Here is a 26,569-nt window from a genome sequence, read left to right as displayed (position 1 = left end):
AATGACCTTGGGAGAAGGAACACCAATCTCTCCCACCTCAGATTCATCTTTATTTAGCTTTTGGACTTTTTGAGGACTTTTTTTTTTGTTCTCATCTTTCTCTTTTTCTCTTTTGTTCTTCATTTGAAGTTGATCCTCGGCCACTTGTGATGGCAAAAGAGGATGAAAAACAAACTTTTTAGCCTTGTGAGTAAAGGTAATCTCGTTGGTGAGACCATTGTGCATGGTTTTCTTATCAAATTGCCAAGGTCTCCCCAATAAGATATATCAAGCTTCCATAGGTACTATATCACATAACACACTATCTTCATATTTTCCTATGGAAAACTTGACCTTTACTTGATGATTGACTGCCAAATCCCCATTTTCGTTAAGCCAATGAAGTTTGTAAGGTTTTGGATGAGGTAAGACAGTCAAAGATAACTTGTCAACCAACCATTACTGCAGCAGTTACAACACGAGCGACTATCCACAATTAGAGAACAAGTGTTTTCCAAAATTTTACACCTTGTGCGAAATATGTTCTCTCTTTATGTTAGTGCTTGTGAACTAGGTTGATTGTTGAGGATCCTTCTAACCATCAAAAGGTCCCCATCATAAGGGTGAACATTTTCTATATTAGACTCATTGGATTCCTTACTTCCACTCTCACTTTCATTTTCATCCTCGCTGGTATATCTATCAACACCCCTAAGAATCATGGTCTTTTTGGTGGGGCATTGAGATGCTATGTGACCTCTACCAAGACATTTGAAACATTTGATTTCACTTGTCCGAGTGTGTGATTATGCACTCCCCTCTTTGTCTTTACCTTTTCCTAGATTCCTAGGTGGCTCTTCCTTTTTCTCTTCTTTCTTAAAATCCTTCTTAACATAAGAGTTAGTTTGAGCTTGATTTCTTTTTGAAAAAGATTTTCTCAAATTTTGTTGTTCTACCTTAATGTATATTTGCACTAAATCATTCAAATCTTGGTAAGGTAGAAGCTCAACTCTATCTCTTATATCAAGGTTTAAGCCACTTAAGAATCTAAAAATGGTAATGGACTCTTCCTCAATTATTCCCGCCCTCATCATAAGTAACTCCATTTTCTGTCTATATTCTTCTACAAACATATTTCTTTGTTGGAGTCTTTGGAGCTTGGTCATGAGCTCCCTATTGTAGTAGGAGGGAATGTGCCTCCTCCTAAGGACTGACTTAAGATCATTCCAATATTCAATTGAAGGTCCATTACTTCTTAGCCTCTCTTGGACTATAGAAGTCCACCAATACATAGCATACCCTTGAAAGCTTAGGGTAGCTAGAGGCACTTTCCTTTCTTCACTAACTTGATGGCAAGCAAAGAGTTGCTCAACCTTCATCTCCCAATCCAAATAAGCTTCAACATCATCCTTGCCTTGAAAGTGAGGCAAGTCTACTTTAACTTCTCTAAGAGTAGGGTTTTTTCTTTGTCTCCTAATGTGGGAAGGTTGTTGATAATATTCTCCTAATCTTAATCCTTCCTCTTCCCCATATATTGAAGCTCCACTTCTAGACCCTTTGCTAGAATTACTCCTACTTTTTAGCTTATTTTGGATTTTCTCATCTCTTTTCTTTAAAGCTTTGATTTGTTCCTCCAAGAGAGCAATTTGGCCATCTTTTTCCAATTGATCTTTCACCTTGTAAATTGCCTCTTGTTGTCTCCATAGTTTAAGTGATTTGAGTTGTTGAGAAACATTTTTTAAACTATGAATTGAATCCCCATAATCACTTGCACTATGTAGGGAGGGTTGACTAGCCATGATTACTAAAAGCTAACTAAGAAATTCTAAAGAAGAAATAAATAGCAAACTTCTTGAATTATCTTCCACGAAAGAGAGGTGAATCACTTGGATTGCTTGCATACCAAGTCTTTCCTTGCCAAAGTAATTCAAAGAATGTTGCACAAAACTTCTAAAATAGAATTAGACACACATTAATAATTAAGCAACAAAAACAAAAAAGATTTGGAGTCTAACTATGCGGCCTACTTTGGTGAGGCTTGATGTTGCAAGACATACTCACCGTCTACTAGCGCTTTTACTATTTAAGAAGGTTGTAATTAAGAGATGAGAGAACACCTAAGGCTCCCCCAAGACACTTAATTAGTCCAAAGAGATACAAGAAAGAAAACTTGAACAAATACAACTCAAATGAATAATCACAAATTTGTGCAAACTTTAAAAGTCTTCAAGTGTTTCACTCCACTCTTTTCTTTCTTCTTTTGTCTCACTCAAGTGTTTGCTTTGAATTTTCTCCTTTGTGAACTTCACTTGTAGCTTGGAGTTCCACTTTGGTTTCCACCTCCTAGGATGCTACCTTGAGTATTTGGTTACCTCCAAAGAAATCTTTCACCAAGAATGTAAACCAAAGAAGCCAATAAGGAAAAACAAGAAAAGTTTAAATGAAAGAAGAGCTAAACTCAAATGGAATATAGATGAAACATACTCAAAGATTTAACAAAGAAAGACAAACTAGAAATAAGGCAAAGAAACAAGTTAAGCACTCAAATGAATTACCTAAAGAATGACACTAGAATGGATTAAAAAAAACCAAAAACAAGCTAGAAATCTGCACAAAATTTGAATTTTCAGCCACTGCCAGTCCAAAAACGTCAAATTCAGCCTCTACTTCAACGATTTATCATTTTTTCATTTCTCAACATTTTTCAATGATTTTTGTTTTCTTTTCTGCGTCTATGTTTTAACTAAGAGAGGCAAAAATCAGATCTAGATTTGCAATAGCTAATTTTTTGTGATAAAACAAATACAGAAAGTGTGCAGACAGACATGAACTGGAACAACAGTAAAATGCAACAAAATAATGCTCTCAAACTTAAGTGATGGTAGTGATCCTAGTGTACTTCTTTTGCCACTTTATTTTGATATTTTCTTTTGATTATTTTTGCCACTTGCTTGTACTCTTTTTGTGCTCTTTTTCTTTCTTTTTTTATGGCTCTTACAGCAGCTAGTTTCCACTACAAATCAGAATCACCACTACACTATGCTTGATCATTTGCATTTTAATAGAAACAAAAGAGAAGGAAAATTAAAGGAATCAAAAGAAGATTATGAAACTCAAGGAAACACAATGGAAATTAACTCTAAAGAACTTGCAAAGAACTAATTAACAAGTATGAACTCAAATGCGAAAATGAAAAGCACACAAAGCACACTAGAAATGAAAATGAAACTTAGGTGATTAAGCAAGTACAAGGAAAATTTCCATTGGACATTAAGATAACAAAGGTTATCTAGATGTGAAGGTTCATTTCCAAGGCTCCAAGGGAGAAGAAAAGGTGTATTTATGAACCAAAAAATAGCAGCAAAACAGCAACAAAACAATAGTAAAAATAGACTATAAACACATAAAATGGAAAGCTTAAACAAAGGAATTTAAGACATAATTGAACTACACATTACTCTAAACAAAATATATGGATGAGATAATTAAAATGACTCAAATATATGAAATAGAAAATGAACAAGACTCAAACAAAAATGTAAAAGGCACACAAATTCACCATGGTTGAGCTCTTAGGCACAATGGCCGAATGGTTCCAAAGGAACAATGATAAGAACCATATAACCAATGAAGTGAAAACAAGAAAAACAACAAGACAATCAAAGGAAGTAATGAACAACACGAAAATGAAAGAAAAACCACAAGGAAAATGAACTTATCTCTTGACGTCAAGCTTGATCAACCAAGGCTCTAGATACCACATGATGGTCTGTCTTCAAGAGTAAGGAAACCAAGGAGAAGCCATGCGAAATTGATGAGGCTTCCATGGAGAAGGATGAAGGTGCGAAAGCTAGAAGATGGGAGGAGAAGTTGTGCGACAATGGTGTTTGGAGAAGCTCTCAAGTGAGGTTGGGTCAACACTCAACGAAGGGGGCTAGAGGAAACCAAGAAGGAGAACTCTAGCCTAAGTTGATTCACAAAAAGAGAGGAGTCTGGAGTCATCTCAACAGAGTTTCTCTACTATATTCATGAATGAAAAAAAAGAGAGTCTTAAGCTCTCTATTTATAGTAGAAAAGCATAGCTAAGTGGTCTAGAAAAATGAAGGGAAAAAGGATCTAGAATGTGGTATTTGGAGCCAAAAAGAGACCCCTCTCCACTAGTGCAGTAAGGGCTTTTGGCCCCGGTTGTTTTTGATATTCTGCCCCGGTTCCAGAACCAAGGCATATTGGGGTGAGGCAAAAAAGGGTGGTTTTTGGCCTCGGGTGTCAACCGAAGCCATAGGGGGTACTTTTCTGCCTCGGTTCCCTGGGACCCGAAGCCATAGGGGTACTTCGCTCGCACCACCATTAGCACTGTTGCGCTCGTCCTCGCCACCGAGAGCGTCGGCAAACGCTGTCGCAGCCAGACCTTCACTAGCACTGAACGAGCAACTCACCACGACGCTCACTGGTCTGAATGCGACGATGACAAACCACCATGAACCAGTAGAGCCAAGAGATCTAGAGATCCAGCACCTCCACCGCCGTTCGAAGCATAACTTCAATCCACTGTTGCGGGCAACCCTACCACTCCACCGCCATCACCACCGCAGACAAAGGAAGACAATGACCACCAAATCACGCCTTTGCCGTGAGCCGCGAGCACACCTCCTTCACCAATGACGAACCAAACACCACCGCACGAGAAAATGAAGACGAGAATGCATCCACCGCGCACAAAGTTTTCGCTCAGGGACGAAGGTGAACAATGCGAAGTCGCGAATTTGGGAACCTAAATAGGGCATATGGCCTCGGTTCAACTAATAACTGAGGCCTAAAGTCCCTTTATGGCCTCGGTCAATAAAGACCCGAAGCCAAATGTGGCAGCGCAGGTGACATTTTTGAAATTAGGGTTACTGGCTGACTTATAGGCCTCAGTTCTTTTTTAACCGAGGCCAAAAACCTCTTCATATTGCCTCAGTTCAATTAATAACCGAGGCCAAAAGTCCCTTTATGGCCTCGGTCAATAAAGACCCGAAGCCAAATGTGGAGGCGTAGGTGACATTTTGAAATTAGGGTTATTGGCTGACTTATAGGCCTCGGTTCTTTTTTAACCGAGGCCAAAAACCTCTTCATATTGCCTTGGTTCAATTAATAACCGAGGCCAAAAGTGCTGACGCTGATGACATTTTTGAAATTTTGGTTACTGGGCTGCCTTATAGGCTTCGGTTCTTTTGCAACCGAGGCCTAAAACCTCTTACTGCACCGGTTTTGCATTCACCCGAGGCAATATAGTTGGACGAAATTGCAAAAATGCCACCGCCTCCTTATAGGCTTCGGTTTCGCTATAACCGAGGCCTATAAGGCGAAGTAAAATGTCAAATCTGCTCTAGTGCTCGCTTGGGCGAGACCCCTCTCGCTTGGGCGAGATGCTTGCTTGCTCAGGAACAACATGGGTCGCCTGAGTGATCTCTTGAGTGAAGCAGCTTGGGCGAGCTTCTGTTGATCTCGCCTAGGCGAGACATACTCGCTTAGGTGAGAAAACCAGAGTTCACCACTGTTCTCGCGCATACAAACACACAACTGTCCACACATGGTTCAACAATGTCGCTCACACATTCATATTTGCACACCAAGCATATTATAACGGTAAAATAGTAGCATAAACTGAATACACACAACGATAGGGCGAACCCTAGCTTCCCTTACCTGGAGAAGGGCTAACAGCTGGGTTCCTAGGTGCGAACAGAGAAACGTAGTAGTTCCTAGGGTGGTTTAGCGAACTGGAAACACAAGAACAGAGAGGCACGAAGCTACTTAGTACGACTCTATTTGGAACTCGAAGCAACTATGCTAAACAAGAAAGGTATGGGATGGGATGCAACTTACGTGGAACGAAACTGGCTCGAACAAGTGCGACGGAGTTCCAAGACTGAACCCTAGCGGAGTGACGGCTGCGGCTCTAAGCACCAAGGGAGCAGGTTCTGAAAGTGCACAATGAATCAATTAGGGCAGACTTTGGGGTAGTTTTATCCCTTGGACCAGCCTTTAGGCCCAATAGCTTAAGACAACCCTTAAAACTTTAGAGTAGAAAACTGGGCCTTACATTGAACACTTTGTTACTGTATAGCCTAAATCTGAAATCAATGTTTACTTTTAAATTATAATGTTACTTTAAAATTAAGTTAAGAAACTGAAACATAAACATGCGGGGGTTCGATTGGGATGTCTGAAATTAACTTTTAATATTTGTTTTTAATCAATTATAATATTATTTTAAATTTATTTTTAAATAAATTAAAATATTAATTTAAAATTGATTTGTAACAACGTAAAATTTAAATAATCGAAAACAATGTTTAAGGTTTGTTGTTAATTTAAATTTATTATTAAATAAATTATAATATTACTTAAATTTACTTTAAAATAAATTAAAATATTAATTTAAAATATTAAATATTAAATAAATATTAAATATTTCAATGTTATAATAAAATTATTGTTATCATTTTAAAATTTTACAAGGTAAAAAAAATGAAAATTAATTACTTATTTATAGTAACATTTATTTAAAAATGTTACAATATCATAGTAACAATATTTATAGTAACATTTTTAATTGTTTATGATAACATTTTTTAAAAATATTACTATAGCCATTTATAAGGTAACATTTACGATAAATTATAACAAAAAAAATGTTACTAAATCTGATAAATCTATTAGTGGGATAACCTTGTCAAGAGTCCATTTAACTACCATAATTAGTTTTCCAGTTACCAATATTTCATAGCAGGTCATTGCACCAACTTTAGAAATGTGGATCCTAATAATAGAAATCCTATAATGGATACTTTCTATTTGATTACTAGATAACTGCAACTGTTACAATTAAGTCAGTTTGGCAGGAATTGGTCTCCCTTTTCATTTCTTTCTTTGCTCTTGTAGTAATACAATGTTGATCGATCAGTTTGATTGAATATTCTTAGTTTGTTTACAAAGGTTATTTAGAACAGCAAAGTACTCACTCAGTCTAAAGACAATTTTATTGAACTCCAAGATAGATGTGTAGTCACAAAAGAAATGATAAGGTATGAAAAAATGTATTGTATGAGAAGATGTAGGTATGTATAGTTGTGATTGAGACAAAGATGACATAAAACTGGTTAACACTATAAATTGCAACATGGTTTTGTCTGCCCTATGAAAAGGGGAAGAGAAACCAAAAAGGATAATTGAGAAGCATACCAAAAAGGATCACTACAAATCTTAGACCAAAACAGACCAATTACCTGGGTATATCAGGATCACAAAAACTACAGTGTCTATCTTCAAATACCTAAATATAAGAAGCATACCATAAGAATGGTAATAATAAAGATATAATAGATCACAAAGATAATAGTCATTTTTTTAAATCTTTAACTTGAAAGCTTGTAACACTAAAAGTTTTATTTTTTCCTTTCTTGGCTAATTCTTGATGAGAGAAGGACTAAGGCTAAGGTGTAAGAATTATTTTTACTTCACCTTGGGAGGTTTAACACCAATTTCAATACTGCGGTTATTTCCCTGCATGTCAACTTGTAGGTTAATTTTACTTGTTATCCTCTTAGTGTTAAAAAGGGTAAAAAAAAAAAAAAAAAGAAAGCTGCAGGACTATCAAGGTGAGTTTCTTGTCCATTCAGTAGTCAAATGAGATGAAACATATATGCATAAAAAAATTGACAATTAATTGATTTTGTTTAAACAAATTTCTCCATAAACATAAGAAAGAAAAAGTTTTCTCATGAACTAAAATCAACTCACATTAGCAATCTCCTCAATTTCTCTAAAAAATAATTTATAATTAATGCATAAACTAATTTTAGTAAATGTAGATATCTATTTATATTTTCTTCTCCTAGAATGTTTGGAGAAAACATTAACTAGACCAATCTTCTAACCACTTATTTTATACTTTGCAACACAATTTAATAAATAGAAGTTAACTTGTGTCTACAATTTGAATGTGAATTCATAAGAAGCAGACCAACCGCTAATAACTTCAATGTGTGCAGTGGCACAACACGATCATCATGATCAACTGTCAACAGCATGGTTAATGGATACTGAATAGACTGATCAGTATGCTGTTCCCATGGTCTCCTGACATTATGGAGTGGAGAGTATCTACAACAGTGGATAATAGAAACAATGATTTTCAATACACAAGTTACATATCCAAACATTAGCAAATCACAGGAATTCTTTAAGCAATCTATTTTACCACATTTTTTTATTCTATCCCATTTTACATAAAATAATATGTAGTATTTACCTTCTCTTCAAGGGTATAAAATACAGATAAGAATTGAAAATCCTCCGCTTCAACAAACCAGGAAGAAAATAAAAGAAATATATATATATATATATATATATATATATATATATATATATATATATATATATATATATATATATATTGTGTGTGTGTGTATGATGCTTGAAATATTGGGAGTTAAAAACACACCAACAAAGAAAATAGGAATCCCCCAACAGAACTATTAATAATAAGAGAACTGTGGCAAATTGCATAGCTTTATGCTAACAAAAAAGCAAAAAAAGAAAGGGTATGCTAACAAACAGAACATTAACCATAATTACTTCAAACACAAAACACAGAACATTCTTGTTTACTGGAAAATGCAGAAGCATGGTGCAAGGTGGAAAGGAATACCAACACAAAGAGAGCAAGCAAAAGGAAGCTACAGAGTGCAGAGAATGTGAGAGGAGGACGTTCTGACCTACTCAATGTAAAAGGGTAAATTGTTAGAACAAAAATATCTGTGTTAGAACTTTGAAAGAAAGAAGATTTATGTAAGAAAAAGAAAACCTGTGTTGAAACAAGGCAAAGGGAAGAAAGAAGAAGGAGGAGAGAGCCATAGAATAAACAACCATAACATATTTGTTGATACCGTCAGTCATGGCAAATTTTATTACCACCATGCTTCCACTTTGAGTTAGCATAGCCAATAACATCCCCAAAAATGGCAGTAATTTTCTTCTTCCACCGTTCCCCCATCTCACCATTTCTTTGGGACCTTCTCTCTCACTCTCTTTACCTCAAAAAAATCTTCTTCTTAATGATGCTTTCTATTTGAGATTACTGTTTCTCTTCATGTTTTGTCTTATATTTCTGACTCTTTATACGTAAGACTAATTGTGGTATATTTAAAACAAGAAAAAAATTCTTTTGACACTACCTGACAAACCATTTCACAACTCTTATAAAAGTACGACATAAATCCAAGCTACTCTCTTACTAAGAGTTATTATAAATAGGTTAAATTACACCTTTGGTCTCCATTCTCGTAGCAAAATTTGAATTTGATCCCTCAATTCATTTTTATCTCAATCTGGTCCCTATCTTGAAAAATTTGATGCAATCAAGTCCTTTCCGTTAGTGGTGTAGTAACGGTGTTAAATGGGGTGCCACGTGTCAGCTTCTGGATTTTTTGAATTCTTTTTATTTTTTATTTTTGAATTCTTTTTATTTTTTATTTATTTTTTTAAAATTTAAAAAAAAATAAAAATTTGACACGTGTCAAGCTGACATCGTACCACGTGGTAGTGACAATGCCACGTGACAATGACAGTGCCACGTGTCACTATTATGGCAGATGTCATTTTCTCATTCTTAATTTGGTCCCTGTATTTTAATTTTTGTCTCAATTTAGTCTCAATTTTTGTAAAATTATGCAATTTTGTCCCCTCCAAATTAAAACAAAAATTATAAAATGTTATACAAATATTTTTTATTAAATTTGATTTTTTTATTCAAATTGATATTTATTATATATTTTCAATAAAACTAAGTTTTTTTTTCAAATTTTAAATTTATTTGTTTTTGATTGTTAAATAAACAAGTTAATTTTTCTTAAATTATATAATTGTTATTTTTATACCAACTAAAACATTTGTATAGAAATTATTGAATTTTACACATTTTAAAAATATGCAATTATTTAAAATATAAATTCAAATAAAAAACAATATTAAAGTATGATTTAATAAAATATCAATATAATTTATGAATTTTTTGTTATTAACATTATTTTCTATCAACAACTTTAAAACAATTTTAAATAAAGTTTAATGTAAAATATAAATTAAAATAAACTTAATCTTGTTAATAATATATACTTGAAATATCAATTTTGATAGAAATATCAATTTGGATAGAAATATTTGCGCACATTTAAATAGAAATTAAATTTGGTTTCAATTTGGAGAGGGACAAAATTGAACAATTTTTACAAAAATTGGGACTAAATTGAGTCAAAAATTAAAATACTAGGACCAAATTGAGAATAGGAAAATGACACATGGTATAATAGTGACACGTGGCACTATCACTGCCATGTGACACGATGTCAACTTAACACGTGGTAAATTTTTAATTTTTTAAAAATTTTAAAAAAATAAATAAATAATAAAAAAATTCAAAAAATTCAGGAACTGACACATGGCACCCCATTTAACACCGTTACTACACTACTAACGGAAAGGACTTGATTGCATCAAATTTCACAAAATAGGGACCAGATTGAGATAAAAAATAATTAAGGGACCAAATTCAAATTTTGCTATGAAAATGGAGACCAAAAGTATAATTTAACCTTATAAATAGGATATATATATATATATATATATATATATATATATATATATATATATATATATATATATATATATATATATATATATATGATGCTTTAAATATTGGGAGTTAAAAACACACCAACAAAGAAAATAGGAATCCCCCAACAAAACTATTAATAATAAGAGAATTTACTGTTGTTGTTGGCTAAATGGCCGAAGGGAGTTAGGGTAAAAAAATAAGAATGAAGAAAAAATGTAAGCGAGATTTGTTTAAATAATAATTGAGTGGGTGTGGGCCAGGCCCAACTATTTAAAATAGTCCAACTCATGCGTTTAGGGTTTCTTTCACGCGTTTCCTGTCTTCCTTACATGCGTCGCTACTGCAACTCCTTTCTCTCTTTGATGTTGCAAGTCCGACTGTTCTTCTCTTCTCTTTCACTCGTTTTTTTTTTCAGTCCGATATTTTTGCCTCCACCGTTTCGCCACCGCAACCCGCCATGTACAAAGCGGCAGCCATGGGCCGCCATAAAAAATCCGATTCACCTCCGCCTTGTTGTGGTGGTAGGCTCGGAAACCAATACCGATTTCCGCCATGGCAGCGTCATGGCTGATATTCAATAACACTGATATATATATATATATATTATATTTATTGAGTTCCTTATTCTTCCATGTTATATTCATCAATGATAATGATAAGCGATCAAATGACAAAGGCAGAGGAAACAACGTTATCAAAACAGGAGGCGCATGTGATGTGCTCTATGTGTAGTTTATGAATTCTAAAGAAGAAAAGATGGATCGACTGGATCTGAAGTTATGTAATAAAAAAATAAATCTGAAATTCCAGAACTGATGATAGTATGATACAAGTCCAGCAAAGGGTTTGTCAATAAGAAATGTGGTAGGGCAAGGTTATGCATTTAGCTATTTCTATGTTCATTGTGCACCTAAATTATGATTAATTTATCCATGCCCATCTGTTTATTTGTTTGTTTCTTTGTTCGGGCTTTGCTGTAAATTCACCACAAATATAAAAGTGAAGCAGTGTTTAAAGAGTAAGGAACAATCTACATCTTCATGAAATGGAGATAAGAGACTTTTAATGTCCAACCATGGTGCAAATGAGGGCATAGTAACTTAGAGAGTAATGTTGCTAAGTTTGGATGTGATACAATAGTAGCAGAACACCACCTCATCATGTCAAGCAATGTGTTAACTCTTGTTGTATTGTTTCTTAATATTTCATTGTGTCCTTCCATCTCTACTCTAAATCAGGAAGGCCTCTCTCTACTGTCATGGCTTCCAACCTTCAACTCCTCAAATTATGTCGCTGCCTTCTCTTCATGGGATCCAATAGACTAAGATCCTTGCACTGGGATTACAAAACATGTTCCAAAGAAGGGTTTGTGTCAGAGATCATAATAACATCAATAGATAAGCGTAACAACTTCCCAACGCATGTCCTTTCGACTGGCCACCTCACCACTCTTGTGATCTCAAATGGAAATCTCACAGGTGAGATTCCAGGTTCAGTGGGAAACTTGTCCTCCTTTTAATGATATATATATATATATATATATATATATATATATATATATATATTAATTGATTGTAGATTGGAGAAGAGTTCTTGTATTCTTTCTCAATGCTCATATCAATAACAATTCCCAAATTTTTTTCTTCCATATTACTCCCTTCTTTCTCACTGTTCTACAAATTCAAGAGTTCCTAGTTCATACTTTTACTCATAATAGTGGTATCAGCTTGTCCCTTCTGCATAATCACGCAATGGCTAATGCAACTCAAATAAACAAAATATAACTAGTATAATGAAAATTAATTTATCCATCAGGAGGATAAGTAGCAGTATAGTTTCTTCTATAAATAAAGTGTAACTAATGCCTAAAATATTCAATGATTATGCACTTCAAATTAATATAGGAGGCAGGAAACAAGCATCTCAGAAAATTGCAAGCATAACATAATAAATGAGATATTAATTATTGTATTAAGAAATTGCAAAGATTAAACATAACAAGTGTCATCATTGATTCTTTACCTCAATTTCTCTTTGCTTTTGATCAAAGAACATTTTCTGCTTTAGAAGTTGCATTTGCGATTCCTCATTAGCAGCTAGATTTTTATGAATGTGATCCTCTTCTTTTTATACCATAACATTAACTTAACTTTTATGCATGCCATCTTCTTTTTCGTTACCACATGAATCTTCTTCTTCTCCTAATCGAAAAATGTGCGGTTATAAGAATTATAGCATTTTAAGTTTCATGAAGATCCTTGAATATGTTAAACACTAGTCATATTACCTTTTACCTGCCACAATAGACCCATTGCTTTGAGAAACAGGATCAATCAAAGTTACTTTTTCCTAGGAAGTTACAAGATAGTGAAATCAAGAACAACTTGCCAACAAAGTCAACTTAAGTAAGAACTAGTACAACTAGGAATGTACTAAACTCATCATAGGATAGGTCGATTATCCAAAATCTAAGGAAATTATGAGTAATTAAAATTGTCATACCTTGGCTTGCTGTTCACTTGTCAAACTCCTCTACAACCTTGCTCAAAATAGATTCAACCAATTGTTCTGTGCACAAGAAAAATATTAAAAACTAGATTTAAAGGAACTTTTTCTCTTAGGATTGTGAATGACTAAAACAAAGTGAAGCAACATATGTGTAGTTCAACATCTATGTCTAAAACCTATAGAGAGCCATACTCTACCATGATCAAATGAATAATTTACTTCATACTTTTGGTTATGGGTTGCATTAAATGTTAATTAACCTTGATATGTAGATCAAATTCTTCTGCAAATTGCAATTAGTAGTCAAGCATACTCAAAAGTTTTCATGAAAGAAAAACACTAAACTATTCATGTACAAAAACTAATTTTGCTTATTAGTATATGAATTGAATCATCACTCGTTGAAAAGATCATTGCATACCAGTATATCAACTATTCATGTACAAAAAATGGTCATTTCTATATTTACACACGGTACAATTTTCTTACAATAAACTATATATTTTCGATAATATTAGAAGAATTAAAACCAAAGTTATATTCAACTCTTTGAGATCACAATTTCAATTGTAAAATTTAGGTTATGTATTTTCGATAATATTTACACACGGTACAATTTTCTTACAACAAAGAAACTTAGTTATGTAACTCAAATTGCTAACCTACTTGACAATTTCAGAACTTAATTGGGAAAGTGTTCGAATCTAGGTTTCCAAAGTGGTGTATCAAGTTCTCCTTCCTTCCAATGAAGAAATTATCCATAATGATCACACTGTCCCCTCGTGCAATCAACTGCTCCACCAGGTGTGATGCCTACAAACCTTGTGTTATTTGTCACAATGATCTTGGTGTCACCAACGACGATGAGGTGGTTGTCATGGATTCCACCTACGAACATGAGCTCGACCTCGAAGTAAAGGGACATTTTCACGCTCATTAGAGAAATTTTTGACAATTGATTCTTTCTTCTCTTCAATACTCGTAGACCCACCGATTAAATGAAGGAGAGATGCTTGATGGTGATAGGGGAAGAAGCGGAAATAGACAGATGGTGGTGGCGAAGAGACGGAGTGTTACATAGACAGGGAGGCGATGATGGTGATGACGGAAGCGGTGGTGGTGACGATGAAGGTACCTAAGAAGGCATTGAAAATTTGAAAGTCTTAGAAAACATAGAAACATTAAGAGGAGTCAAATTTCGTAAAAGAAAACTAATAAAAAAGTAATTCTTTTAGCAACTTTTAAAGAAAGAAATAAATAAATATTAGCAGTTTATTTTTCCTGTCACAATCGTGTAAGTTTGTAACGTTTCTTCGAACCGATAAAAATTAATTGCCACTAATGGATTAATTTTTTTAGTGTGTGTTAAATTACGAAAATGATGAAAAGGGTAAAATTGGATTTTCATATGAATCATTAAATACACCAACTCAGCAGGGGCAGACAATAAAATCATCCCATTGAGCTGCAGAATCTTTTTTCACTATCCACCGCTAACAACCTCAACAGATTATAGGCTGGCAATGTTACGATGGAGCATCATCTAGAATAGGATTTTACTACACCCTTCTTTTATTATAAATAAAGGCAATTTTAATTGCTGTAACAGTTTTTTCCTTCTGGAGATATCAATGAAATTCTATCTTTCATCTTTTTCTTCTAAATGTTCAAAATCTTAAGATGGTATCTTAGAGCCAGGTTGTAACTCTGATGGCCCGAGGTGGTGGTTCCGGTTCCAATACTGGTGGTGGTCAAATAGATCCATCACAAGATCCCACTAATCCCTATTATATTCATCCAGGTGATGGCCCTTCCTCTGTTATTGTCACTCCCATGTTGAATGGTTCAAATTATCATGCGTGGGCTTGAACCATGAAACGTGCTTTGGGTGCCAAAAATAAGTTTGAGTTTGTTGATGGGAGTATACCGATTCCCAGCACTTTTGATCCAACTTATAAGAGTTGGAGTCGCTGCAACATGATTATTCACTCATGGATTATAAACTCCGTGATTGAGTCCATTGGCCAGAGCATCATATTTCTGGAAAATGCTATAGATGTGTGGAATGATTTGAAAGAACGATTCTCTCAAGGAGACCTTATCAGAATATCTGAGCTGCAACAAGAAATCTACAGTCTAAAACAAGGTTCTCTCACTGTCACAGAATTTTATTCTGAGCTGAAAATACTTTGGGAAGAACTTGAAACTTATATGCCTATTCCTTGTTGTGCTTGCCCGGTTAAATGCACCTGTACTGCTATGAGGAATGCTAGACACTTTCATAGTCTTAATCATGTTATAAGATTTTTGACTGGTTTGAATGAGAATTTTTCAATAGTTAAATCACAGATTCTCTTGATGGACCCACTTCCTAGTATTAACCGAATTTTCTCTATGGTGATTCAACATGAAAAACAAGCAAATTTCATTGTCAATGATGACTCAAAAGCTCTCACAAATGTTGTTGATAAAAGGATGCAGGGAAGAGGGAAAGGTTTTGTACAAAATTCTGGACCAAGGAAAATATGCACTTACTGTGGAAAGACAGGACACACAGTAGACACTTGCTATAGGAAACATGGTTTTCCTCCTCATTTTCAGAAAGTGAATTCATCAATGATCAACAATGCTTGCAGTGATACTAGAGATTTAAAGGAAGATGTGTCAACAAATGGAGATATTTCTACTACACCACCTACTTTCACTCATGAGCAATATGAGAAGATACTCAGTTTAATTCAAGGTTCTGGCATTAACCAACATTCTGCTTCCTTAGCTAACCAGGTTAGCACATTTCAGTCTGGTCATTCACCAGGTGAAACTCAAAAATCAGGTATTATCAACATCTCTTCTTCCTTCAATAGTTTTTGTATTGGTTCTTGGATCATTGATTCGGGAGCAAGTGATCATATTTGTGCATCTTTTAAAACTTTTAAAACTTTTAATGAAATTAAACCAATAAGCATAAGGTTGCCTAATGGTCATGTTTCAATTGCAAAGTATGCTGGTACTGTTGTTTTTTCTCCTGGTTTCTTCATTACAAATGTTTTGTATGTACCAAATTTTTCATTCAACTTGATTTCAGTATCAAAGTTGATTTCTACCTTCAATTGTGTTGTTTCCTTCAATAATTCCCTTTGTGTTATTCAGGACCAGCAATCCCAGAGGATGATTGGTTCTGCTGAAAAGTTTGAAGGGCTATATCACTTAGTTATTGATGACAAACAAGCCTCTTGTTCAAATATCCAAACAGTTGAAACTCAAACTTTACCTGAAGATGCCTTATGGCATTTTAGATTAGGACACCTATCAATTTCAAAGATGATTTCTATGAATTCAGAATTTCCTTTCATTGTTGTTGATCCAAAGGCAGTCTGTGATGTATGCCATTATGCTAGACACAAGAAATTACCATATAAAACTAGTTTGAACAAAGCTGTTTCACCTTATGAGTTGCTTCATTTTGACATTTGGGGGCCTTTATCCATACATTCTATACATGGTCATTCTTATTTCTTGACTGCTGTTGATGATTTTAGTCGCTTTACATGGGTCATTTTGTTAAAATCTAAAGCAGAAGTAAGAGATCATGTACAAAATTTCATCAAATTGATTGAGAAACAATATAGTGCAAGAGTAAAAGTTGTAAGAACGGATAATGGTCCTGAATTTGCTATGCCACAATTTTATGCTTCAAAAGGAATAATGCATCAAACAACTTGTGTGGAATCTCCACAACAAAATGGTAGAGTTGAAAGGAAACACCAACATGTTCTTAATGTAGGGAGAGCTCTTCTTTTCCAATCAAAATTACCAAAACAGTTTTGGTCTTATGCTATTCTCCATGCTACATACATAATAAATAGAGTACCCAGTACTCTCCTTGAAAACAAATCACCTTACTTCTTATTACACAAGCACACACCTAACTTGCATGATTTAAAAGTTTTTGGCTCCTTGTGTTATGCATCTACACTTCAGGCACATAGAACTAAGCTTGCACCTAGAGCTAGGAAATGCATTTTTCTTGGATATAAACATGGTGTCAAAGGGACTGTCTTATTAGATCTCAACAATAAGGAGATTTTTATTTCTAGAAATGTCACTCATCATGAACATATACTGCCATATAAGCCTCATTCACCTTTATCCACTTGGTCTTATCATCCATCACCGTCTTACCACCAACAAATTGATGCTCCACAATTCATGACCCAGCCTAGATCTTTTGATATTCCTGTGACAGATTCTGTAACACCTGTTGACACTCATAAAGAGCTTGTAGAACATACCCCAGTTCCAAATCCCTCTACTGTATCAGACACAACTGCTGAAAATCAAAGGAAGTCGCACAGGCAAAGACATCCACCAAAGCATCTTAGTGACTATGTGTGTAGCCTTTCAAGCAATTCAGAAGAAACAATTACCTCAGGTACTTCCTACCCCATTTCATCTTTCCATTCTTTCTCAAATTTGTCACCCACACATCATGCTTATTCCCTCTCAATCACACACACTCACGAGCCACACACATATTTGGAGGCTAGCAAATATGAATGCTGGAATAATGCCATGAAGTCTGAATTAGATGCTCTTGAGAAGAATGGTACATGGGTAATAGTTGATCTACCAGAGAATGTGAATCCTATTGGTAGCAAATGGATCTACAAGGTCAAATACAAAGCAGATGGGTCTATAGAGAGATACAAGGCTAGGTTGGTAGCCAAGGGTTACAATCAAGTGGAAGGTCTTGATTTTTTTGACACTTTCTCACCGGTAGCTAAGCTCACTACAGTAAGGATTTTGCTGGCTTTAGCATCCGCTTACAATTGGCATTTACATCAATTAGATGTCAATAATGCCTTCTTACATGGGGATTTGGATGAGGATGTTTACATGGTTATTCCACCAGGTGTCAAATGCTCAAAATCCAATCAAGTTTGCAAGTTACTCAAGTCCTTGTATGGTCTCAAGCAAGCTAGCAGAAAATGGTATGAGAAACTCACTTCATTACTATTGAGCCAAGGATATCAGCAATCTAATGCAGACCATTCATTATTCACCTTCAAAAATGGGGAGAATTTTACAACTCTTCTCATTTATGTTGATGATGTGGTTCTTGCCGGCAATTGCCTAGATGAATTCACCAGAATAAAGGATTTTCTTTACTCCAATTTCAAAATCAAGGACTTGGGCCCATTGAAATACTTCCTTGGGTTAGAGGTGGCACATTCCAAACTGGGTATCTCAATCTGTCAAAGGAAATATTGTTTAGATCTTCTAAATGAATCTGGTCTACTTGGATCAAAACCTGCCAAAACACCACTTGATCATTCAATTAAATTATATCAAGATGCAGGGAAGTCATATGAAGATGTAGCAGCCTATAGAAGATTAATTGGAAAATTACTTTACTTGAACACCACTAGGCCAGACATCACCTTTGCCACTCAACAACTTAGTCAATTTCTAAATAATCCAACTCTAACACACTACCAAGCTGCTTGCAGAATAGTGAGATATCTTAAAAACAGCCCAGGTAGAGGCTTGTTCTTTCCAAGAAAATCAGAAATTCAATTACTAGGATTCTCTGATGCAGATTGGGATGGCTGTCTTGACTCTAGAAAATCCATTTCAGGATATTGCTTCTTTTTGGGTTCATCATTAATTTCTTGGAAAGCAAAGAAGCAACAAACAGTTTCAAGATCTTCTTCTGAAGCTGAGTACAGGGCACTTTCAACTGCTGCCTGCGAGTTACAGTGGCTGATATTTCTTTTACGTGATCTACACATTACTTGTTCTAGAGCACCTGTTCTCTATTGTGATAATCAAAGTGCCTTGCACATAGCTGCCAACCCCGTTTTTCATGAGCGAACAAAGCATTTGGAGATTGATTGTCATTTTGTTCGAACCAAGCTTTAAGAGGGGGTCCTACGTTTACTGCCTATTTCATCCAAAGAACAGCTAGCTGATTTCTTTACAAAAGCTTTACCTCCTCCTGTTTTCACTCCATTCATTTCCAAGCTGGGCATGATTGATATTTACCATACTCCAGCTTGTGGGGGGATGTTAAATTACGAAAATGATGAAAAGGGTAAAATTGGATTTTCACATGAATCATTAAATACACCAACTCAGCAGGGGCAGACAATAAAATCATCCCATTGAGCTGCATAATCTTTTTTCACTATCCACCGCTAACAACCTCAACAGATTATAGGCTGGCAATGTTACCATGGAGCATCATCTAGAATAGGATTTTACTGCACCCTTCTTTTATTATAAATAAAGGCAATTTTAATTGCTGTAACAGTTTTTTCCTTCTGGAGATATCAATGAAATTCTATCTTTCATCTTTTTCTTCTAAATGTTCAAAATCTTAAGAGTGTGCTATTGTAAAAATGTAACGTTGAAAGACTAATTTAATATTAATTATATTTTTAGGTTTAATTTGTTATTAAATTGTAAAGTTGGAAAATTAATTAATTACCATTAAGTTATACAATAAAATGATATTTTATAAAATTTCACATATTTATGAATTAAATCGTGTTTCTTTTCAAAAACTAAATTATCATGCACTTTCGATAAGATAACATTTTATTTATTTGAACCAAATATCTTCAACACATGATGGAATATTAATTTGTTTTGGGCTTCTCCATGCACCTTCAAACACCTATTGTATCTTCAAAACATTTTATAATTTCTACTCTACCTCTTGTATCTTCAAAACATTTTATAATTTCTACTCTACCTCTTAGTTAAAATAAAAACAATTTTTTCTCTTTCCTATCTAATGCACGAGCCCACCTTTAACTTTGACCTAGCTTTTGCTGTGCTGCAAGTTTCCTTCCCTCTACATCCTCAAGTCTTATTCTACTCACATTCGACCAAGGCTTTTCTCTTCTCCCCACTGTTAAATTACGAAAATAATGAAAAAGAAAATACCATTACCAAAATGGTTAAAATTGAGTTTTCACATGAATCATTAAATATACCAACTCAACAGGTGCAGGTGTAGACAATCAAATCATCCCATTCAGCTGCAGAATCTTTTTCACTATCCACCGCTAACAACCTCAACAGATCATAGGCTGGCAATGATACAATGGAGCATCATCTAGAATAGGGTTTTTCTGCACCCTTCTTTTATTATAAATAAAGGCAAGTTTAATTGTTGTAACAATTTTTTCTTTTAGAGATATCAATGAAATTCTATCTTGCGTCTTTTTTCTAAATGTTTAAAATCTTAAGATGGTATCTTAGAGCCTGGTTGTAACTTTGATGACTCAAAGTGGTGGTTCTGGTTCCAATACTGGTGGTGGTCAAATAGATCCATCACAAGATCCCTCTAATCCATATTATATTCATCCAGGTGATGGACCTTCCTCTGTTATTGTCACTCCCATATTGAATGGTTCAAATTATGATGCGTGGACTCGAACCATGAAATGTGCTTTGGGAGGCAAAAATAAGTTTGAGTTTGTTGATGGGAGTATACTGATTCCCAACACTTTTGATCCAAGTTATAAGAGTTGGAGTCGCTGCAACATGATTATTCACTCATGGATTATAAACTCCGTGATTGAGTCCACTGGCCAGAGCATCATATTTTCGGAAAATGCTATAGATGTGTGGAATGATTCGAAAGAACGATTCTCCCAAGGAGACCTTATCAAAATATCTGAGTTGCAACAAGAAATCTACGGTTTAAAAAAGGTTCTCTCTCTGTCAAAAAATTTTATTCTGAGTTGAAAATACTTTGGGAAGAGCTTGAAACTTATATGCCTATTCCTTATTGTGCTTGCCCGGTTTAATGCACCTGTACTGCTACGAGGAATTCTAGACACTTTCATAATCTTAATCATGTTATAAGATTTTTGACTAGTTTGAATGAGAATTTTTCAGTAGTTAAATCACAGATTCTCTTGATGGACCCACTTCCTAGCATTAACCGAATTTTCTCTATGGTGATTCAACATGAAAGACAAGGAAATTTCATTGTCAATGATGACTCAAAGGCTCTCATAAACGTTGTTGATAAAAGGATGCAGGGAAGAGGGAAAGGTTTTGTACAAAATTCTGGACCAAGGAAAATATGCACTTACTGTGGAAAGACAGGACATATAGTAGACACTTGCTATAAGAAACATGGCTTTCCTCCTTATTTTCAGAAAGGGAATTCATCAATGATCAACATTGCTTGCAGTGACACTAGAGATTTGAAGGAAGATCTGTCAACAAATGGAAATATTTCTAGTACACCACATACTTTCACTCGTGAGCAATATGAGAAGATACTCAATTTAATTCAAGGTTCTGGCATTAACCAATAGTCTGCTTCCTTAGCTAACCAGGTTAGCACATTTCAGTCTGGTATTCACCAGGTGAAACTCAAAAATCAGGTATTATCAGCATCTCTTCTTCCTTCAATAGTTTTCGTATTGGTTCTTGGATCATTGATTTGGGAGCAAGTGATCATATTTTTGCATCTTTTAAATCTTTTAAAACTTTCAATGAAATTAAACCAATAAGCATAAGGTTGCCTAATGGCATGTTTCAATTGTAAAGTATGCCGGTACTGTTGTATTTTCCCATAGTTTCTTCATTACAAATGTTTTGTATGTACCAAATGTTTTATTCAACTTGATTTTAGTATCAAAGTTAATTTCTACCTGGAATTATGTTGTTTCCTTCAATAATTCCCTTTGTGTTATTCAGGACCAGCAATCCCAGAGGATGATTGGTTCTGCTGAAAAGTTTGAAAGGCTATATCACTTAGTTATTGATGACAAACAAGCCTCTTGTTCAAATATCCAAACAACTGAGACTCAAACTTTACCTGAAGATGCCTTATGGCATTTTAGATTAGGACGCCTATCAATTGAGGGGCTATGAATGGATTTCATCTTATCTTCTTCTACTACACCACTATCATCTTGATTACTTATTATGCAAATCATTCAATGTCCTAGGAGTACTCTTTCTATGTAGATCTAGGTTCATCTCTGATACATTAGAACCTAAGGACTCCAAACCCAGTATGATCTCTCAACTCCTGGTAGAATGAGTCCTTGCTTTAATGTGTAAGACTCTCTCCTCCAACATTTGCTCTGGTAAGCCATGAAGCATCCAATACATGTGTGATGATTTGATTGGACCATAGTTTGAGACCGGTTTCTCAACTCAAAATCCAAACCAGTTAAATAAGTGAGTGATCAAGTCATCATTAAGCATAAATCAAACCACAAAAAATTGAATGAAATCAAAGATAAATACCAAGGAGTAGAAGTGAATAGAATCAAAATTGATTACATCAAACCTGGACACGAGAGAGTTCAGCTACTCATAGAATATTACAATGTAATTACAACAATATCTACACATAAGATTTACACTAAGAGCACCTCGCTCATGCCTCACAAACCCTATGCTATCCTACTACTACATTGTTTAGCCTCCACTCAATGCTTGAAATGAGCATGCAAACTCTTTATTTATAGGGATTTTTGGAAGATGCTCAGCCCAACTTTTGGCGTCCAGCCACACGACGCCTTAAGTGTTGAGTACATTCTTTTATGGCTCATCCATGCACCGCCTTAAGTGTTGAACACATTCTTTCGTGGCTCAGTCATGCACCGCCTTAAGTGCTAAGCACATTTTCTTATGGCTCAGCCATGTACTGCCTTAAGTGCTGAGCACATTTTATTATGGTTTAACCATGCACCGCCTTAAGGGCTAAACACATCTCTTGTGGCTCAACCATGCATCGCCTTAATTGTTGAGTACCATTTTCTTGTGTCTTAGCTCCAAAAGTCATATTTTAGATTCTTCCTTGATCGCCTTACTGGAACTCAACGTGACATATAGTTAGTCTTCAACTTCTTTGAGAAATTGCTGCAAAATCATCTAAAATTCATCAATTTCTTATTTTTCTTCTTTTTAGTACCTCATTTTGTAATTATAAGCTAAAATAGGTTATTTACTTACAAAATATGATCAATTAAAGCATGATAAGTGTCATGTTTATACGAAAACTTTACGCATTCTAGACAATATTCTTATCAAGCTCTAATTTCTAATATTCAAAGGAAATAATTTAAGTCAAACATTAGAATATAACTTAATTGAGAACAAAATATCAATGAAAAAATACCAAAATTTCCCTTCTTCTTGACAAAGACATAGCACCACCCATGTGAGGAATAATTTGCCTTTTCCTAATATCTCTATTTCTATTCCCATTTCCTACCAAGTGAAAAGGAAATCAATTTTGTGGAAATTTAAATTGAGAATATATGTAAATATACTAATTACAATTTCATGTACCTTCATCAAATCTTTAAGCACCAAATCATTCAGGTTATTTGTGCCAACATGAAGAATTTTCAACCCCCATTTTTAAAGCGGGGTGGGCCTACTGTAGGGTGGACCTAAAGAAATAGGCTGGCGTGTAGTCCCACACCAATTTTAAAAGGGTGTGGCTAAGAAGAGAGAAAGCCCTAGAGTTACCCCCATTTGTGGTAGGAGCTCATAGTGATATTGGAGACATTGTGTTTGTGTTGTCGCCTCCACCAATGGCACCAATAACTTCTTCAGTTGAGAGGCACAATGATGGGCACCGAAAAACGATAAGGTACATCGGAAGCAGGAAACATGATCACTCTACATTAGGGTTCAAAGACAGAAGGAATATAATTAGGGTTCCTCTGGTGTAACATTAGCGGTGTCTACGACCATGATGTCAGACGTAGCGATGTAGAATCAGTGGTGGTCAGGGTGGCGTGATTTGGTATGGAGTGAAACTTGCATGAATGGAAGATGATGGAGAAGAGCCGCCCACACTCAAAGAAAGAAGCTAGAAGCATAATCAATAGTTGGGAGCAATGTTATGTTAATGGTTGCAATTAATCAAACTGTTAAAATAAGCCAATATTATCACAAAAACAAAGATGGGGTTCAACGCATACCTTTTCTATCTTTCCTCAAAACCTTAAATGAGAGAAAATGCAAAGGAACCATGAGCACATGACTAAAAACAAGAGTGACACACACAAGGGGAGACTAACAAAAGCACGAGAGCCATAAGATCATGATAATGATGAGAGTGGAAAGGGAGAGACAAGGAGGAAGAGTAGAAGAGGAGCGAGGAGAGCAAGAGAGAGAAGTGCAATAAGTGTGATTAGAGCTAGACCGAGGAGAACAAAATCATAGATATTATGTCAGTTATAGATATGACTCGTCACAAAATCTCTATTTTAAAATAAAAGTAATATAACAAACTTATATTTTATTACAAACTTATCACCGTCCCACTTACTATGGTGGTTCTAATAATAAGCGGCATAAAACTCTCATCATATTTACAATTGTGTCACAAGTTCATTTATTATGGGAGTAGATTATAATCACCATTATAAGTCATTATAAAATCATGCTTTTATACAAGTGATTAAACTTTGTGGGATCGTGTTCTTGTAAAAATGTAAAGTTGAAAGACTATTTTAATTATAATTTAAGTTTAATTTATTATTAAATTGTAAAGTTGGGACATTAGTTAATTACCATTAAGTTAAACAATAAAATGCAATTTAATAATTTTTCACATATTTATAAATTACATATTTTTTTTTCAAAAACTAAAACCATGCACTTTGATAAAGATGATATTTTTATTTATTCATACCAAATATCTTCAACACAAGTGGGAATACTAATTTGTTTTATGAATAAGAAAATAACCTAAATGAAGCACTTCAGCCCAACAAATGTAAAACCTTTAACCTTTTATTATCAATTTCACCTTTTTATTAGTTCAGTCTTAGATCAGTCTCGAGCGTGATTAAGAAAAAGGTACAATGTTTCATTGTTGATACTTCATAGAATGACACCACTCAGTATGTTTTTAGAATATATTTATATAAAATTATATAGTTTGTTAATCAAATTATATAAATTTTAACCTTCAGTTTTTTACTCTTCCCCTTTATTTCGTTTTTCAACACAACCATGTGAAATATTAAAAGATGGCCAAATAATAAAGAAAAATAATGAAAGTTAAATAAACGCACTACCAAAAAATATAATTATAGTAGGGGTTAATTATTGGGGGTTATAATAACCTCCACTAAGAGATATACATAGAAGAGGTTTTATAAACCCTTTTTAAATTAAAAGAGTTTTTAAAGAAACTCAAGTAAAATTTTTTAATTTTTTAAAATTTTAATTTGGTTAAGCTGACGAAACTCTTTTGCTCTCGATAGAAGGTATCTCTGACTGAGTGGCTTTAAGAAAAAATATCATTGGTAAGAAGAAGAAGCAGATGCCTCTCATCGCTCAAGGTAAACCGTGTACCTCTCACTCCATCATTTTCATCTTTTTCTTTCATTTTCATTTTCAACTTAGTGGCTTTCGATTTCATTTTCGTTTTTGTGTCGATGGCTTTCGATTTCATCTTTGTCTCTCTGATTTCATCTCTTTCAATTTCAATTTCAATTTCAATTTGGATTTCAACTCGGTGGCTCACTCCTATGAGCGTTAGATTGTGCCCTTGGAGGAAGACATTCTCTCTTTTGATTTCATCGTTCTCCTTAAAATCAGGTAAAATCGTGCTTTCAATTTCGTCGTTTGTCTCTATGCTTTCATTTTCATCTTAGTTCAATTTTGTCTCTCTGATTTCATGATTTCATAGTGCCTCTCACCATTCTCATCATGAACATGTTCGTTTGTTTTGCCCGAAATTCTCTAATTTTGTTTTGTGGTTATCCTGGTTGTTTTAGGTTCTACTGATATGTTCTGATATGGTTGTCTTAACCTGTGTTGCAAAGGTATTAGCCAATGACCATTTTACTTCTTAATATGTTTGAAGAATAAATAATGTTTGAGTTTGGGTTCATAGTTTAAGTTCATTCACTCATGTAATTACACCCTTTTTATGTTTGAGTTACTTATTTTATAATGTGTGTTTAAGAAGTGGAAGCGTGACATGGTTTGAAGGCAAAAAAGTGAATATGATTATTGGCCTATAGTAGGTGTAGAAAGTCCTAGAAATCTAGTTTTCTGATTTGCGTTTCTTTATGTTCCTCTTATTGATCACTAATCCAATGGAACTTTACTGCTGTTGTTTTTGTTGCTGGAGTACGTTTGTTGTAATGTTGAAGCAAAGTGTTTGAAGGGATGTAATGTAGCTTTAGCTTCCTATTATGTGAGACATGATTTTCCTTGGATGATATAACACACTTGATGAAATCAAGCATTGTGTCCAATAAAAATGTCTTCTACTTTGACAGAATCAATGTTCCATTTCCCTGTGACTATATCAGTGATGAGTTTCTGGGGCATGTGTTTGTGTTCTTAGCTACTGAAGGTGACACCTATGATTTGATTGCCAAAGTGGAATATGTCGATCTCATCACTGTT

General features: G+C 34.6%; 2 pseudogenes; one reads left to right on the top strand and one right to left on the bottom strand.

Annotated features, from left to right (window-relative positions):
- Nucleotides 1–235: 235 nt before the first annotated feature.
- LOC146886438 (uncharacterized) lies at nucleotides 236–1,778 on the bottom strand (annotated as a pseudogene).
- An 18,656-nt stretch (nucleotides 1,779–20,434) lies between these two features.
- On the top strand, nucleotides 20,435–21,486 carry LOC146886437 (uncharacterized; annotated as a pseudogene).
- Nucleotides 21,487–26,569: the final 5,083 nt, after the last annotated feature.

The sequence above is a fragment of the Vigna unguiculata genome, chromosome 5 (assembly GCF_037176805.1).
Source record: "Vigna unguiculata cultivar grain cowpea cultivar isolate G323 ecotype 2 chromosome 5, ASM3717680v1, whole genome shotgun sequence".
Lineage (NCBI taxonomy): Eukaryota > Viridiplantae > Streptophyta > Magnoliopsida > Fabales > Fabaceae > Vigna > Vigna unguiculata.
This window is presented reverse-complemented; position numbering and strand designations above follow the sequence as displayed.